The sequence below is a fragment of the Mobula hypostoma genome, chromosome 7 (assembly GCF_963921235.1).
Source record: "Mobula hypostoma chromosome 7, sMobHyp1.1, whole genome shotgun sequence".
Taxonomy (NCBI): domain Eukaryota; kingdom Metazoa; phylum Chordata; class Chondrichthyes; order Myliobatiformes; family Myliobatidae; genus Mobula; species Mobula hypostoma.
In genome coordinates this window covers 181063412-181081649 of record NC_086103.1, presented here as the reverse complement: position 1 = coordinate 181081649, position 18238 = coordinate 181063412, and positions in this window count along the sequence as shown.

Here is an 18238-nt window from a genome sequence, read left to right as displayed (position 1 = left end):
CAATTCCTCTTGTTGGAGATGGAGTTTCTGTTGGTGAAACAATTCAGACAATTCAACCCTCACTTGCCACGTCAGTTATCCAAATGTGTTCAATTAACCGCTCGCAGTTTACCCACATATGGAAATGCTTTCCGCATTGACTTCCTCGTCTCCTTCTGTGTAACAGTGATGGCTCACGGCTTGCGTTGGGTGAAGTTCAATGTCTAGAAGGAATGATGAAGGGTTCTGAGAGGTGAAGAAGCCCTGGATGTGAGGTCTGCCCTCCAGCCGGAGCTGATGGACTGGCGCCACCGTTGCGAGGGCTGGCGGAAATCATCCATCTCCCCTGAGCCCAGCAAGTGGTTTTCATGAGAGCAGGGGCCTTCTTCATTTATCAGAGATAATCAGTTCAAGATGAAATATTTCAGCTCAGCTAAGATGCCACTGCAAGAAAAGGAAGTCAAAGCCTTCGCTTGGCAGGGTACTTCCTGAACTGCCATGAAGTGCTTTGTTTCAGCGCTCACTGTGTGGCCATTTTCCACGTGGCAGGAATGTTTTCAGAGAAAATGGTGTTGCCCCAGAAGGGAAATGAACTCACTGCCAGTTACAGATGGATAATGGTACTAACAGAAACTGCCAGACCAAGAAGGTCAGGTCCCTGTCCACCAGCTTCTCCCAGCTACTGCATCTCTATCTATCCATCACTTACTCTGTCTGTCCATCTATCCGTTTATCTGTATATCCGTGTATCTATCTTTTCACCCATCTGTCTATCTGTCTGTCTGTCTATCTTTCTATCTATCTGTCTTTCTGTCAGTTTATCTGTCTATCTATCTATCTAGCTAGCTACCTATCTATCTACCTGTCTGTCTGTCTATCTGTCTAAGTCCATAGCTCACTGAAAGTGGCCACACAAGTAGATTTGTAGCCATTCATTTTAATTCCATTTTCCATTCCCATTCTGACATGTGAGTCCATGACCTCCTCTACTGCCACGATGAGGCCACACTCAGGTTGGAGAAGCAACACCTCATATTCCGTCTGGGTAGCCTCCAACCTGATAGCATGAACATTGACTTCTTGAACTTCAGGTAATCGTTGACCTCCCCTCTCCTTTACCATTCCCATTTCTGTTTCCCTCTCTCACCTTGTCTCCTTACCTGCCCATCACCTCCCTCTGGTGCTCCTCCTCCTCCCTCCCTTTCTTCCATGGCCTTCTGTCCTATCTTCCTCTTCCAACCCTTTATGTCTTTCACCAGTCATCTTCCCAGTTCTTTACTTCACTCATCCCCCCTCCCAGTTTCACCAATCACCTGCCACATGGCACTTCTCCCTCCCCTCCCCCAGCTTCTTACTCTGACTTTCGCTCTTCCTTTCCAGTCCTGATGAAGGGTCTCGGCCCAAAACATCAACTGTTTACTCTTTTCCATAGATGCTGCCTGGCCTGCTGAGTTCCTCCAGCATTTTGTGTGCGTTGCTTTGGATTTCCAGCATCTGCAGCTTTTCTTGTGTCTGTGACTCTAGAAATCTGCCTGGGCACTGCGTTTGTCCGTGTGTCGGTCAGTCTGTCTATGTGACAATAATAAACCAATTCCAACTCCTCCACACTTAAGCGGCCTGCAGTATCTTCCTGCACTATTCCCGTTTGCCCACATTATGTCAGTAGCTGTCTATGGACTACTCATTCAGTTATTTCTTTAATGTCTGGACCCTCACTGTCCAGGCCAGGCTCTCTTCTCCCTGTCGCCATCAGGAAGGAGGTACAGGAGCCTCAGGCTCCACACCACCAGGTTCAGGAACAGTTATTACCCTTCAACCATGAGGCTCCTGAAACAGTGTGGGTAACTTCACTCACCTCAACACAGAACTGATCATCAGACATCAACACTTTCCATGACTCTACAACTCATATTCTCTATTTATTGCTTATTTAATTATTATTCTTGATTTTTTTTTTCTTCTTTTCCTTTGTGTATTTGCACAATTTGTAGTCTTTACACATTGGCTGTCTGTCCGCCTATGTTGCATGTGATTCTCTTGTGTTTCTTTCTATTCACTGTGAATACCTGAAAGAAAATGAATCTCAGGGTAGGATTTGGTTGACCTATGTTGATAATAAATGTATTTATTTATTTATTTTCTGGCGTAATTTACATATTATTATTTAATTATTTATGGTTTTATATTGCTATATTTATACTCTATTCTTGGTTGGTGCAACTGTAACGAAACCCAATTTCCCTCTGGATCAATGAAGTATGTCTACCTATCTATCTCTCCCGACCCTTTGAGCCACACTACAGTACTAGCAACCCTCAATTTAACCCTCGCCTAATCACAGGACAGTTTACAATGTCCAGTGAACCTACCAGCCAGCACGTCTTTGGACTGTGGCAGGAAATCATGGCACCTGGAGGAAACCCACACGGTCACGGGGAGAACGTTTAAGCTCATTACAGACAGCGTCAGATACCTAGAACTTTGAACTTTTATTATCACTGATGTCTGATGTGAAATTTTGTTGTTTTGTGGCAGCAGTACCGTGCAGAGACATAAAAATCTATAAATCATAAAAATTAATAAACTAAAGGAATAATGAGGTAGTCTTCATGATTACTGGCCGTTCAGATATCTGACGTTGGAAGGGAAGAAGCTGTTTCTGAATTATCAAGCGTGGGTCCTTGATGGTAATAACGAGAAGAGGGCACATCCAAAGTGGCGAGGGTCTTTAATGAGGGACGCCATCTCATCGAGGCGTTACCTGTTGAAGATGGCCTCGTTGGTCAGAAAGGCTGTGCCCATAATGCATCACACCCCCTCGGGCAGGACATTCCAAGTTGCAACCATACTGCCCCCCCCCAACCAACCAGATGAAAAATGTCCTCCTCAGTTCGCCTCTAAACCTCCTCCTTCTCACCTTAAACACACGTTCTCATCTTTGACACCGCCACCTTGTGGAGTGGTGGTGTTGAAGATGGTGTTTCACATGCTGACCTTCATCAGTCAGGCCAATGTGCTCAGGAGCAGGGATATATATCATGTTGCTGTCATATATCTCACTTGTGAGGCTGCACTTGGAGTCTTGTGTACAGATTCAATCAGCCTGTTAAAGGAAGAACATTGGTGAGAGGATGCAGAAGAAATTCACAAGGATTAGAGCAGGGCTTCCCAGCTTTTTTTATGCCATAGATCCCTACCATTAACCGAGGGGTCCGTGGACCCTAGGTTAGGAACCCCTGGACTCGAGGGTCTGAGTTTAAGGGAGGGGTTTGCCATGTTGGCTCTTTTTACCCTTGGAGTGTAGGAGAGTGAAGAGTGACCACATAGAAGTTCTTAAATTCATGAGGTGAATGGATGAAGTCATGGTCTTTTCCCCAGAGTTGTGAAGCCCAAAATTGAAGGGCATAAGAGAAGGGAAAGAATTTTAAGAAACTGGAGGGGTAACTCCTTTACCCTGAGTTTAGTGGGTACCTGGAATGAGCTGTCAGAGGAAGTGGCGTTTAGATAGGTATATTCAGGGGAGTGAAATGGAGACAGCGTAGGGAATTGAACTGATTGTTTATCGTTGGCGCTGTAATACATGGTGCTGACCGCTTGCTACCATATTAAGCTGAAGGAGCTTGAGTAATGAGAACTGCATTTAAGAAGTAGAAGCTCCAGAAGTGCAGAGTAATACCACAGCCTTCGGTCTAGTAAAGGCAAGGGTTCCCAGTCCTTTTAATGCCGTGGACTCCTACCATTAACTGAGGAGTCTGTGGACCCCAGGCTGAGAAACCCTGACTTAAGGTGCTCCATGAAAGGCTGGGCAGGACACAAGACTATTTGCTCTTCACATTTCTGCATTCACCTAAAAAAACAGAGGACTTCATAAGACCATAAGACATGGTAGAAGAGTTAGGCCATTTGACCCATTGAGTCTCCTTTGCCATTCCATCATAGCTGATTATTATCCCTCTCAACCCCATTTTCCTCCCTTCTCCCTGTGACCTTGGATGTCCCGACTAATCAAGAGCCTATCACACTCTGCTTTAACGATACCCACTGAGGTGGCCTCCACTGCTGCGTGTGGCAATGAATTCCACAGATTCACAGATTCACTGCCATCCTCCTCACCTCTGTTCTAGAGGGATTCCCTTCTACTCTGAGAGTAGCTTCAAAGGTTCAATTTAATGTCTGAGAAATGTAGACAATATACATCCTGAAATGCCTTTTCTTCGTAGAAGGACCCAAACTGTAGCCTCCCTGATATTTCAGACCGCAACACATAAAGTACCAGAGGAACTCATCAGATCGGGCAGGGTCTATGGAAATGAATAGACAGTCAGCTTTTGGCTGAGACCCTTCATCAGGACTGGAAAGGAAGGGGGAAGATGCCAGAAATAGAAGGTTGTGGGAGGGGAAGGAAGATAAACTAGAAGAGTGATAAGTGAAGCCAGGTGGATGGGGATGGGGATGGGGATGGGGAATGAAATAATAAGCTGGGAAGGGAAAGGTGGAGAAGGTAAAGGACTGGAGAAGAAGGAATCGGATAGGTACCTAGGGTTCACAGTGGGTCCAGACTCTGAGGTCTGAAAGTGGAGCTGGAAGCCATGTGGAACAAGATGGCGGTGAAATCAATTTCTCTGGAAGGATATGTGGCTGTGGTAGCAGGTCTGGGTAAGAGTGTAGTTGAAGTGTCAGAAGGCAGCTAAGGTCACAGAGGAGGAGTGGTGAGAGAGGGTCTCACTGACCTCATGTTGAAGAGACTGAAACACCTTCAGGGTCAGCATCCCTCGAAGAGACTTGGCAGTCTGCAGGTCCCTGCAGCTGCACCATTGCTGCACCTGCATTCACCTGGCACAGGTTCCCAAGTTCAGCAGCATGATTTGACCTGACAACTTACAGGAGCAGAATTAGGCCATTTGGCCCATCGAGTCTGCTCTGTCATCTCATCATGGCTAATCCACTTTCACTCTCAGCCCAGTCTCCTGCCTTCTCCCCACATCCCTTCATGCCCTGACCAATCAAGAATCCATCAATCTTTGCTTCAAATATCCCCAGTGACTTGTCCTCCACAGCCATCTGTGGCAATGAATTCCACAGATTCACCCCCTCTGGTTAATGAAATTCCTCCTCATCTCCACTCGAAAAGGGCACCCCTCTATTCTGAGGCTGTGTCCTCTGATCTTAGACTCTCCCACCACAGGAAACATCCTGTCCACATCCACTCTATCTCGGCCTTTCAACATTCGATAGATTTCAATGAGAGTCCCCCTCATTCTACTGAACTCCAGTGAGTAGGGGCCCAGAACCATCAGACACTCTTCATATGACATGCCTTTCAGTCCTAGAATCATTTTTGTGAACCTTCTGTGATCCCGGTCCAATGTCAGCACATCCTTTCTTAGATAAGGGGCCTAAAACTGCTCACAGTACTCCACATGAGAATCACCATTGGCTTAAAAAGCCTCAACATTACATCCTCTGTGATAGGGTGACTGCGATAGAAGATTGAGGGGCGATCTTATTGAAACGTATAAAATCCTAAAGGGATTGGACAGGCTAGATGCAGGAAGATTGTTCCCGATGTTGGGGAAGTCCAGAACGAGGGGTCACAGTTTGAGGATAAAGGGGAAGCCTTTTAGGACTGAGATGAGGAAAAACTTCTTCACGCAGAGAGTGGTGAATCTGTGGAATTCTCTGCCGCAGGAAACAGTTGAGGCCAGTTCATTGGTTATATTTAAGAGGGAGTTAGATATGGCCCTTGTGGCTAAAGGGATCGGGGGTATGGAAGGAAGGCTGGTACAGGGTTCTGAGTTGGATGATCAGCCATGATCGTACTGAATGGCGGTGCAGGCTTGAAGGGCCGAATGGCCTACTCCTGCACCTATTTTCTATGTTTCTATGTTTCTATACTTTGTGATAAGTGTGAGTATACAATTTTAAACAATATTATTGAGATACAGTGTGGAATAGGTCCTTCTGGACCTTCAAGCCACGCACATCATAGTACAGTAGTCTGCTTTATTATTTCATACATTATTATTGTACATTATTACAAATTATTGCGCATTGGTAAATTACTATTGTGAATATTATTATTCTGTACTTTTTTATTAGTTAAGTCTGCACAGTGTTAAGTGTGTTTATAAATGTTGCTGCTGTAATGAAAGAGTTACCCACTCAGGATCAATAAAGTATTTATCATTATTAACCTACAAACACAGTACATGGATAGAACATTGGTTAGCTAATGGAAATATTGAAAATAAATGGTCCTTTGGTTGGTAAAATGCGCTGCAGATTATCAGTGGTGGGGCCAGAACCTTGCACAGTTTACAGTACTGTTCTGGTAAGGGAGCTGCAGTGTTTGTTGGACCTGAGCCTGTTTTTGGGGGGAGCCACAGTTGTGTAGCAGTTAGATTTCAGAGTTCATTTTGTGTACGTTCTCCCCGTGATGGCATGGGCTTCCTCCGGGTGCTCTGGTTTCCTCCCACAGTCCAAAGACCTACTGGTTAATAGGTTAACTGGGCAATGTAAATTGTCCTGTGATAAGGTGGGGTTAAATCAGTGGGTTGCTGGGTGGTGCAGGCCGGAAAGGTCTGTTCCACGCTGTACCTCTAAATAAATAAGTACTGGAGTTTAGAAAAATGGGGGGGGGGCGCGGGGGAGTGAAACCTCATTGAAACCAATCAAACTTTGAAAGGCCTAGATAGGCCTGATGTGGACAGGATATTTCCTGGAGTGAAGGAGGTTAAAGGGTGGCCTAACAGCACAATTCTTTATGCCATAGACCATAGACACCTACCTTTAACGGAAGGGTCTGAGGACCCCAGTCCATCAGAAAAACCAGCCTCCCCTCTGTTAACTCAGACTCTATATTTCCCACTGCTTCAGGAAAGCACCAGCATCCTCCAGGTCTCTGGTGGAACGGCCCAGTAATTTGGAGGGGCAGGGGGCCAAGAGCGGGCCCACGACAGGGTCTGAAAACCAGAATTAAATTTGGTTAATGTCAAAGTCTCCAAGCCAGTCATTAACTCTTCAGAACCTGCTGATTCAGCCTGGTGGCAATCTGCCATCTCTAACCTGCCTGCCATTCCAAGCATTCTTCGCTCAAGATGTCATAGTGTGCCATTCAAAGCAGATATTTGCTTGAGAAAGTATCGAGTGAGGCGACAGGTTTTATTTGGAGTGTGCTTAAAGGCTCCGTTTGTGCCATGGTGTCGACTTCATTGAAGCCAATGCCTTTAGTGCTTTGCTCAGTGGTAGGAGAGCAGGCAGTTAACGTATGATTGATGAGACTAAATGTACACTTGCTCTCCCACATTGCCTAACCCTCCCTGGCCGTACACTTGGGCTGCCATTATTGAAGAGAGCACGGTGGATCGCCATGAATTAATCCACTGTAAGCCTTATTTATTTTACAATCAAAGCTGTCACTAGGCTTTTTTCTTGAGACCTTACAGGGACGGCACGTGTTTTGGTTTAATTAGCTGGAATGTCACGGTGGAGTTCAGCTCGGGATACAGGAAGGGTAGCCAACACATCACCGGCACCAGCCTACCCGCCATCAAGGACGTACACACAGAGAGGTGCCGGAAAAGGGCCAGTAACATCGTGAAGGAACCCACTCACCCTGCTCACGGACTGTCTGCCCCACTCCCATCAGGGAGGAGGCTACGTAGTGTAAACCAGAACTCAAAAAATATTTGCTTTTCCCGAGCAGTAAGGGTGATCAACACCTTCACCCACTAACCTACCCCACGACCACTACTTTATCATTTCCTATCAGAGTCACCCTATGTACAAACACTCTCTGCCTAGCGTCACTTTATGGACATATAATCAATCTATGTATATAAGCTATCTTAAGTATTTATGTTTGGTGTTTTTATTATTATTATTGTGGTTTTTTTGTACTGCATAGGATCTGGAGTAACAATAATTTTGTTCTCCTTTGTACTTGTGTACTGAACGTTACATTAAACAATCCCAAATTGAGAGGCATAGCTGGAGAATAGACCAGATCCGGATAACATCAGAGGGGTGAGAGTCAGGAGCAGCCCAGCCTGTTGCAACATCGCTGACCTCTGCTATTTTTGAGCACGTTTGGAACATTTGGGTCCTTGGGAGGTCTCTGTTTCACAGAGGCTGGCAAAGTTTGGAGCACAGATCTGATTTTTTTTTCCCTCAAAAAATGTGTCTGCTTCCTGTGTAAAAACACCCCCAGCAATCCAACCTCCACAGCTTCTGGTGTGGAGGACTCCACTCCCTGAAAGAAGAAATTCTGCTGTAACTCAGTTTTAAATAACAACTTTAATCTTGTGAGTCCTTGAGAGTCCCTGTGCAGAACACACTAGAAGTTAACTTGCAGGTTGGGTCGGCAATGAGAGCGGTAAATGCCTTGTTAGTGTTCCTTTCAAGAGGCCTAGGATACAGGAGCAGGGATGTGATGCTTTATGAGGCACTGGTGAGGCCTCACCTTGAGTATTGTGAAGAGTTTTGGGCTCCTCCTCTAAGAAAAGATGTGCTGGCATTGGAGAGAGTTCAGAGGAGGTTCACAAGGGTGATTCCAGAATAAAAGGATTATCATATGAGGAACGTTTGATGGCTCTGGGATTCAGAACGATGGAGGGAGGGTCCCATTGAAACATTTCGAAAGTTGAAAGGCCTAGACAGAGTAGATGTGGAAAGGATGTTTCCCATGGTGGGAGAGTCTAGGACAAGAGGACACAGCCTCATGATAGAGGGGTGTCCATTTAAAACAGAGTTGTGGAGAAATTTCTTTAGCCAGAGGGTGGTGAATTTGTGGAATTTCTTACCACAGGCAGCTATGGAGGCCAGGTCGTTGGGTGTATTTAAGGCAGACACTGATAGGTTCTTGATTGGAGATGGCATCAATGGTTACGGGGAGAAGGCAGGGGAGTGGGGCTGAGGAGAGAAAAAAAGAATCTGCCATGATTGAATGGTGGAGCAGACTCGATGGGTCAAATGGCCTAATTCTGCTGCTATGTTTTGTGGTCTTATGGTCTATGGTCTTGTGACTACATTCTGTGTCATCTTTATTGGGTATCTCCTGTGGTCTTCTGCTGTTGTGCACCATGTACTTCAAGATTTGACTTGCTGTGCATTCAGAGATGCTTCTTTCAACAACACTGTTATAACACATGGTTATTTGCGTTACTGACACCTTCCTGGCAGGTTGAAGCATTCTCCTTTGACCTCACTCATGAACAAGGCATTTCCACCCACAGAACTGCTGCTCACTGGATGTTTTTTTGTTTTTTGCACCATTCTCTGTAAACTTGTGCGTGGAAATCCCAGGAGATCAGCAGTTTCTGAGATACTCAAGCCACCCCATCTGGCACCAATTATCGTTTCACAGTCAATGTCACTTAGATCACATCTCTTCCCCATTCTGACGTTTGGTCTGAATGACAACTGAATCTTTTCACCACATCTGCATGCTTTCATGACCTGAGTTGCTGCCACATGATTGGCTAATTAGATATTTGCATTACACAGCTGTTGTACAATTGTACCTTATAAAATAGCTGCTGAGTGTATGTCCCCCTGTTTGAACTTCCTGGAGTGGGGCTTGAACCATAACCTTCTGACTCAAAGGCAAAAGTGCTGCCACCTGAACCAAGACTGGCACCATGGTGGAAGCACTGGACTATTTATGTCCCAAGTCATGGAAATAACCATACGTCAGAGATACATCATTAATCATAAGGTCCTATGGGCTGTTTTCTCTCGAGCTGAAGGACACATTGCCATGCTCTATCTCCCTATGACTCAATGAGAACATTTAAAGGAAGTTTGTATAGGAAAGGTTGAGAGGGATATCATGATCACCCCATTATAGGAAGGATGTCAAGGCTCTAGAGAGGGTGCAGAAGAAGTTTACGAGAATGCTACCTGGATTAGAGGGCATGTGCAGTAACAAGAGGGTGGACAAACATGTGTTGTTCTCTCTGGAGTGGCAGAGGCAGAGAGGAGATCTGATAGAGCAGGGGTTCCTAACCTTTTCTTATCCATGGACCAATACCATTAAGCAAGGGGCCATCTGGCCCCAGGGTGGGAACCCCTGTAAGGTTAGATTAGATTATGAGGACACGCAGTCCTCCTTTATTGTCATTTAGTAATGCATGCATTAAGAAATGATACAATGTTTTTCCAGAATGATATCACGAAAACACACGACAAACGGACTTAAAAACTATCAAAAACCACATAATTATAACATATAGTTACAACAGTGCAAAGCAATACCGTAATTTGATAAGAACAGACAATGGCACTTCAAAGTCTCTCGAAAGTCCCATCATCTCACGCAGACGGTGAATCTCCAGCACCACCAACTTGCCGATGCAGCATCCCGGAAGCATCCGACCACAGTCCGACTCCGAGTCCATCTGAAAACTCCGAGCCTCCGACCACCTCTTTGACACCGAGCACCGAGCACCATCTCTGCTGAGCGCTTTGACCCTGGCCCTGGCAACAAGCAATAGGCAAAGCCGAGGATTTGGGGCCTTCGTCTCCGGAGATTCTGGATTGCACAGTAGCAGCGGCAGCGAAATGGGCATTTCACAAGTTACTCCAAGTGTTCCTCCGTACTCGCACGGCGGTCTCCATCAAATCCAGATTGTGCACGGACCCCCTAGTTACACATACGATATTCATTTGGAACAGCCGCGCGCGCTGCATCACGCCACCAACTTCTCCTCCCTTTTTAATATTATGAGAGACATGGAGAGAGTGGACAAACAGTACCTTTTTCCAAGGGTTGAAATGTCTAACACCAGAGGGCATGCATCTAAGGTGAGAGGGGGCAACTTCAACGTCAAGCTGTCAAGCTGTTGGGGAGAACAGTGGGTTTTGATGGACTCTCGATCATGGTCTCCTTGGAGGCTTGCTATTCACTGCATGGTGGGTGGTGGGGGGGGTGGGGATGATGCTGTCTGCTGAGGCGGGTAGGGGGAAGGAGAATGGTTGATGCTTTGCTGCTGCTTGGGCTTGGAAGGGGGGAAGGGGGTCTTTGGGGTTCTAACGTTTTCCTGTCATTCATTCTTTTGGGTTTTTCTTCTGTTTCATGGATGTCTGCAGAGAGCAAGAATTTTAGGTTGTATACTGTATACATTCTCTAATATAAAATGAAGCCACTGAACTATTGAGATGTCAAGGGCAAGTTTTTTGCACAGAGAGTTGGGGAGGGTTGTATGGAATATGCTGCCTGGGGTGGTTCTAGAAGCAGGAACAGATGGGCACGTGGATGCGAGAGAGGTGGAAGGATATGGACATTGTGTAGGCAGACATGTTTAGTTTAATTGGCCATTTGATTACTAATTTAATGGGTTCAGCACAGCATTGTGGGCCGAAGGTCCTGTTCTGGTGCTGTACTGTTCTATGCTCAAGTTTAAGTACTTTGATGATAAATTTACATTGAATTTTGAACGTAATCTGGATTTGCATAACACAAAAAACTGCCAACTACCAGCTTGGTTCAGTACAGTGGCCCACAAGGATTGGACAAACGTGATTAGACAAAGTACAGAATATTATGATCCTCTGAATGACTGGTCCAGAACCATCAGTCATCAGGACAACAATGGTCCTTATGTTTACACATAGTGAAAGCTGAATGAATTGGGAACAGGAGGAAGCTCCTTGAACCTAACTAACCATTCAGTCCTATGTTCTATACAGGCCAAACATAGGTAAATGGAACCCACCCAGATGGGCATCTTAGTCAGCATGAACGAGCTGGGCCGAAGGGCCTGGTCAATATATAGAATGAGTTGTCAGATAAAGTGGTTTGAGGCAGGTACATTAACAAAATTGAAAGCGTACATGGATCGGAAAGGTTTGGAGGGATAAGGGCCAAACATAGGCAAATGGGACCAACTTGGATGGGTGTCTTGGTTGGGATGGAGCAGTTGGACCAAAGTCAAAGACAAAGTAAATGTATTATTGAAGTTCAGGTTCAAGTTTAATTGTCATTCAACCATACCCCTGAATACAGCCAAACGAAACAGCGTTCCTCTGGGACCAAGGTGCCAAACACAGTGCCAACAGCACACAGCACAAGGCACAGATAGCACAGTTAATCACAATAGCAGCAAAATATAAGGTCACAAAAAATACATATAGACCCAGACCCTGAGTCTCAAGGTTTGCCAATGCATATGTCACCATATATTATAAAGAGATACATTTTCTTGCAGATATTTACAAGAAAATAAAGAAACACAATAGAATTCATGAAAAACAATATATAAAGAAAGACTGACAAACAACCAATGTGCAAAAGAAGAGAAATTGTTCAAAAAAGAAATAGAGAACATGAGTTGTAGAGTCCTTGAAAGTGAGTGTGTAGCTCATGGAATCCGTTCAGAGTTGAGGTGAGTGAAATTAGATTATTAGATTAGATTATGAGGACACGCAATCCTCTTTTATTGTCATTTAGTAATGCATGCATTAAGAAATGATACAATGTTCCTCCAGTATGATATCACAGAAACACAAGACAAACCAAGACTAAAAAAACTGACAAAAACCACATAATTATAACATATAGTTACAACAGTGCAAAGCAATACCATAATTTGATAAAGAACTGACCATGGGCACGGTAAAAAAAAGTCTCAAAGTCCTGATAGCCCTATCATCTCACGCAGACGGTAGAAGGGAGAAACTCTTCCTGCCATGAACCTCCAGCACTGCAAACTTGCCGATGCAACACCCTGGAAGCACCCGACCACAGCCGACTCGAGTCCGTCCGAAAACTTTGAGCCTCCAACCAGCCCTCCGACACCGAGCACCGAGCACCATCTCTGCTGAGCGCTTTGACCCCGGCCCTGGCAACAGGCAATAGGCAAAGCCGAGGATTTGGGGCCTTCCCCTCCGGAGATTTTCGATTGCACAGTAGCGGCGGCAGCGAAGCGGGCATTTCAGAAGTTTCTCCAGATGTTCCTCTGTGCTCCTCATGTCTGTCTCCATCAAATCAGGATTGTGCACGGTACCTACTTACAAATACGATATCATTTCGGAGCGGTTGTGGGCGCTGCGTCGCGCCGCCATCTTCTCCTCCCCACCTTCCAGGTCATTCAAGTTATTCATGGTCATTCAGGAGTATGATGGTTGGAGGGTAATAACTGTTCCTGAACCTGGTGGAGTGGACTCTTGTATTTTATTTATGTGAAGATACAGTGTAGAACAGGCACGTCCAGCCCTTTGAGTCGCACCACCTGAGAACCCACCGATTTAACCTGAGGCTAATCATGGGAAAATTTACAGTGACCAATGAACTCACTAACGGGTGCAGCTTTGGACTGTGGGAGGAAACCAGAGCACCTGGAGGAAACCCATGCGCACATGGGAAGGAAAATGCAAACTTGCTTACGGAGGACATTGGAACTGAACTCCAATCACCGACGCCCGAAGCTGTAATAGCGTCACGCTGACTGCTACGTTACCGTGGCGATCCACCTCCTTGATGGTACTTGCAAGAAGGACCTATATCTATCGTTGTTGCTGTTCCTCTCCGCACCCTGTGGCACATTGAGTGAGAACTTTGCCATCTCTTTAGCATTTTGTCTGTTTTTTATAAGGCCAAGTTATTAGCTCGATGCTCAACCCAGTATGGATGGAAAGCAGGCTGGATTCAAACCTGGGAACACTCACCTCGAAGTCTGGTGCTGATGGCGCTACACCACTGGCTGGCCTGCTTCTTTGCTTCACAGCCAAAATCTTGTCTGTTGTTGCGGATTCAAGCATCTCCACTCGCTTGTGCCTTCACGGTGTCCTATCCCAGCTGGACACAGTTTGAAATTCCCAATGGATGAGTGGATACATAAACACACCTGTACTTGTAACACACACAAAATTGCTGGAGGAACTCAGCAGGTCAGAACTTCTGCCGAAGAGTCTCGGCCTGAAACGGCAACTGGAGTTTTTCCCACAGATGCTGCCTGGCCTCCAGCATTTTATGTGTGTCTGTGTGTTGCATGGATTTGCAGCATCTGTAGATTTTCGGTTGTATGACATCTGTACTTGTTTTCAGTTTGTCCAGGATGGTTCAATGCTACAGTTTACATCTTTAATTTTAACTGGGTTTCCTTTGCTCAGATATTTACATCTCATAAACAACTGTTGTACTGTTGTGTCGAGCATCGTCTTTATCGTAATTTTATTTCTTGGATAAACAATAAACAATTCTTGAGAGTTAATTGTCTGTAGCCACAATCAGCCTTTGGAGTTTACGCCTCTGCCGAGATTGACTCATTCACTGGGGAGGACTTCTCCCTGGTTTGGCTTAGCCGCTCAAAACCTGAGCGTAATTTTTGGTGGACACTTAGGTCTTAATTCAATCCTCATGTATTTTGGGATTGCAAGGAAAGGGTTAAATGTGATCACAAACGCAAGGAAGTCTGCAGATGCCGGATATCCGGTGCAGCACGTACAAAGGAACTCAGCAGGCCAGGCAGCATCTATGGAAGTGACCGAACAGTCAGCTTTCCAGTCCGAGGCCCTTCTTCGGGACTGAGCAGGAAGGAGGAAGATCCCAAAGGGGAAGGAGGCTAGCTGGAAGGTGATAGGTGAAGCCAGGTAGATGGGGAAGGGCAAGGGCTGGAGAGGAAAGAATCTGATACGAGAACAGAGTTGACAATAGGAGAAAGGGAAGGAGCAGGGGACCCAGGGGGGAGTAATGGGCAGATGAGAAGAAGTAGAAGATCAGAGTGGGGAATAATGGAAGGGAGGTGTTTGTTTACCGGAAGGAGAGATCAATATTTGTGCATCAGGTTGGAGGATACACAGATGGAATATAAGGTGATGCTCCTCCACCCTAAGGGTGGCCTCAGTTTGGCACTTGAAGGGGCCGTGGATCGACGTGTCAGACCAAGAAGGGGAATGGGAATTACCGGGCTTGTGCCAGATGTTGTGGAGGCGGTCGACAAAGCAGTCCCCGACGCAGGCGCAAAGGACTGTCTGGGGCCCCGAGTGGGGGTGAGGACAGGTGCGGCACTGGGGCTGTTTGCCGGGATGAGTCCCTGGAGGGAGATTAGTGGAGGGGGATGAACGGACAAGGGAATGGCGGAGGGAGCGATTCCCGCAGAAAGCAGAGAGGGAGGCGGGGGTAGGGAAAAATATACTTAGCGGTAGTTCTCCCTTAGTCATCATCCTCATTATGTGCCGTGTCATATGACGTGGTGATCATGGTCCTTCCATGGCCATGATTGTTCTGGCAAACTCTATGGAAGTGGTTTGACGTTGCCTTCTTCTGGGCAGTGTCTTTACAAGACGGAAGACCCCAGCCATTATCAATACTCTTCAGAAATTGTCTGCCTGGCATCAGTGGTCGCATAACCAGGACTTGTGATGTGCACCAGCCGCTCACACGACCATCCACCACCTGCTCCCATAGCTTCACGTGACCCTGATCAGGGTGGGGGTAAGCAGGTGCTACACCTTGCCCAAGGGTGACCTGCAGACTAGCGGAGGGAAGGAAAACCTTACAGCTCCCTTGGTAGAGACGTATCTCCACCCCACCACCCATGCTGCTTGGTATAGGCTAAGTCTGCAAGACAAAATTGCTGTTGGAGTGAGATTGTTTTGAGAAAGTATAAGAGAACCAGTCCACACAAATTTCTGAGGGGGTCAAGGAAGTTCAAGTCTGCAGGCATGATAGTGGAACACAGTGAGAAACATGCTGTCTGGTCTGGAGGTAGTAAGAGATAATGAGGTGGTACCATCAAGGGATGGTATGGAAACTCCTATGTTCTTGAACAGAAATTTCTAGAAAAAACAGTGGCTACAGCCCAGTCCATCACAGGTAAAGCCCTACATGGAGCACTGTCGCAGGAAAGCAGTGTCCATCATCAACAGTCCTGCCATCCAGTCCATGCTCTCTTCTCGCTGCTGCCATCGGGGAGGAGGTACAGGAGCCTCAGGACTCACACAGCCAGGTTCAGGAACAGTTATTACCCTCCCACCCCCCCGCCCAACCATCAGGCTCCTGAACCAAAGGGGATAACTTCAGTCAACTTCTCTCATCACATCACTGAAATACTCCCACAACCTATGGACTCACTTTCAAGGCCTCTTCATCTCATGTTCTCAATATTTATGGCCTATTTATTTAATATTATTATTTCTTCCTTTGTGTATTTGCACTTTTGTTGTCATTTGCATACTAATTGTTTGTCCACCCTGTTGGGCATGGTCTTTCACTGATTCGATTATAATTCTTCGATTTACTGTGTATTCCCGCAAGAACGTGAATCTCAGGGTGACAAATACTGTATGCACTTTGATAATAAATTGACTTTGAACCTCCTGAGCTTTGAAAAGTACGAGTGTGAGGGGTATTGAAGGGTATAAAAAGGGGAACTTTCTTTGTCTTGGGGTGAGCCTTGTCTTTGGCTTGGTCGTGGCGGGAGCTAGTGCTGAGAGTTGGAGAAGGTGAGGGGCAAGTATATCGAACAAGAGGGAATATAGTGAGTCAGAGTTAGACAGAGTGGAAAGGCTGTGTGGAACATGTCGGCATTCCGCAGATAAGCTTGTTTAGTGGACGCTAGGTGTTATCTTGGTGGCTGTGCTGCGGTTGCTGTAGACATTTAATTTTCTTTCTGTATTGTGGCTGCCACGGGACCGTAGTACAGCTCAGGGCGTTAGATCAGAGTTCAGTTCCTTCTTCATCTGTAAGGAATCTGTATACCCTTCCGGTGGAATGCATGGGTGCTTTGATTTCCTCCCGCAGTCCAAAGACGTACCGTGGGTGGGTTGATTGGTCGTTGTAAATTGTTCTGGGATTAGGCTAGGGTTAAATCGGGTGTCACGGGGCAGTGCGGCTCAAAGGGCTGGAAGGGTCTGTCTCAATAAGTAAACATGTGCTAGTTCAAATGAAGTGTTTAACACGTGTGCAGGGCCTCCCTTGCAAGTGCCCTGAACTGAATCAGAAAAGAACATAGAAAGAATTTTAAAATGATTTTCAATACAGGCACCAGGCTCCTGCTTAGTGGGAACAGACAGTTTATTGCTTTGTAAGTACAGACCTACCTAACTGGTGTTAGATACCTTCCACCAAATCCTACCCAGATTTCCTCTTGGTACTGTACATCACAGAGTCATTGATTAAGAGAAAGATTATCTTTACTCGTCACCTACACATCAAAACATACAGCAATATGCGCCGTTGGCGTCAGTTCAAATCAGCAAGGATTGTGTTGGGCTGCCGCAAGTGTAGGCACATTTCTGGCACCAGCGTAATGAGTGTAGGGTCACGTTAGCTTGCCTTCATTATGCGTTGCCTACAGCAGGGCCCTGGGACGTGCTCGGTGGTCCGAGCTATACTAATAGAATCAGAATCAGAATTAGGTTAATTATCACTGGCATGTGTCGTGAAATCTGTTAACTTTGCGGCAGCAGTACAATGCAGTACATAGTAATAGAGAAAGTAAATCTGAATTACAGTAAATATATATATATATACAGTAAAGTAAAGGCATCTGTTAGTCTTACGAGACCATGGATCTGCACCTGGAAAGTCTTCACTCTCCAGGGCACAGGCCTAGGCGAGGTTGTATGGAAGACCAGCAGTTGCCCATGCTGCAAGTCTCCCCTCTCCACGACACTGATGTTGTCCAAGGGAAGGGCATTAGGACCCATACAGCTTGGCACCAGTGTCGTCGCAGAGCAATGTGTGATTAAGTGCCTTGCTCAAGGACACAACACGTTGCCTCGGCTGGGGCTCGAACTCACGACCTTCAGGTCACTAGTCGAATGCCTTAACCACTTGGCCACATGCCCACATACAGTATGTACATATTAAATAGGTAAATTAAATAGGTTGTGCAAAAACAGAAATTAAAGAAGTAGAGAGGTAGTGTTCATGGGTTCAATGTCCATTCAGAAATCAGATGACAGAGAGGAAGAAGCTGTTCCTGAATCATTGAGTGTGTGTCTTCATGCTCCTGTATTCCCTTCCTGATGGTGGCAATGAGAAGAGGTGATGGGGGTCCTTAATGATGGATGCTGCCTTTCTGAGGCATCGCTCCTTGAAGATGTCCTGGATACGACGGAGGCTAGTGCCCATGATGGAGCTGACTAACTTTATAACTCTCTGCAGCTTATTTCAATCCTGTGCAGTGATTCCCCAACCCCTCCTGCCACCAGACCAAACAGTGATGCAACCGGTTAGCATGCTCTCCATGGTACATCGGTAGTGTGAGAGAGAGAGAGAGAGAGAGAGAGAGAGAGAGAAACATAAAAACATGTG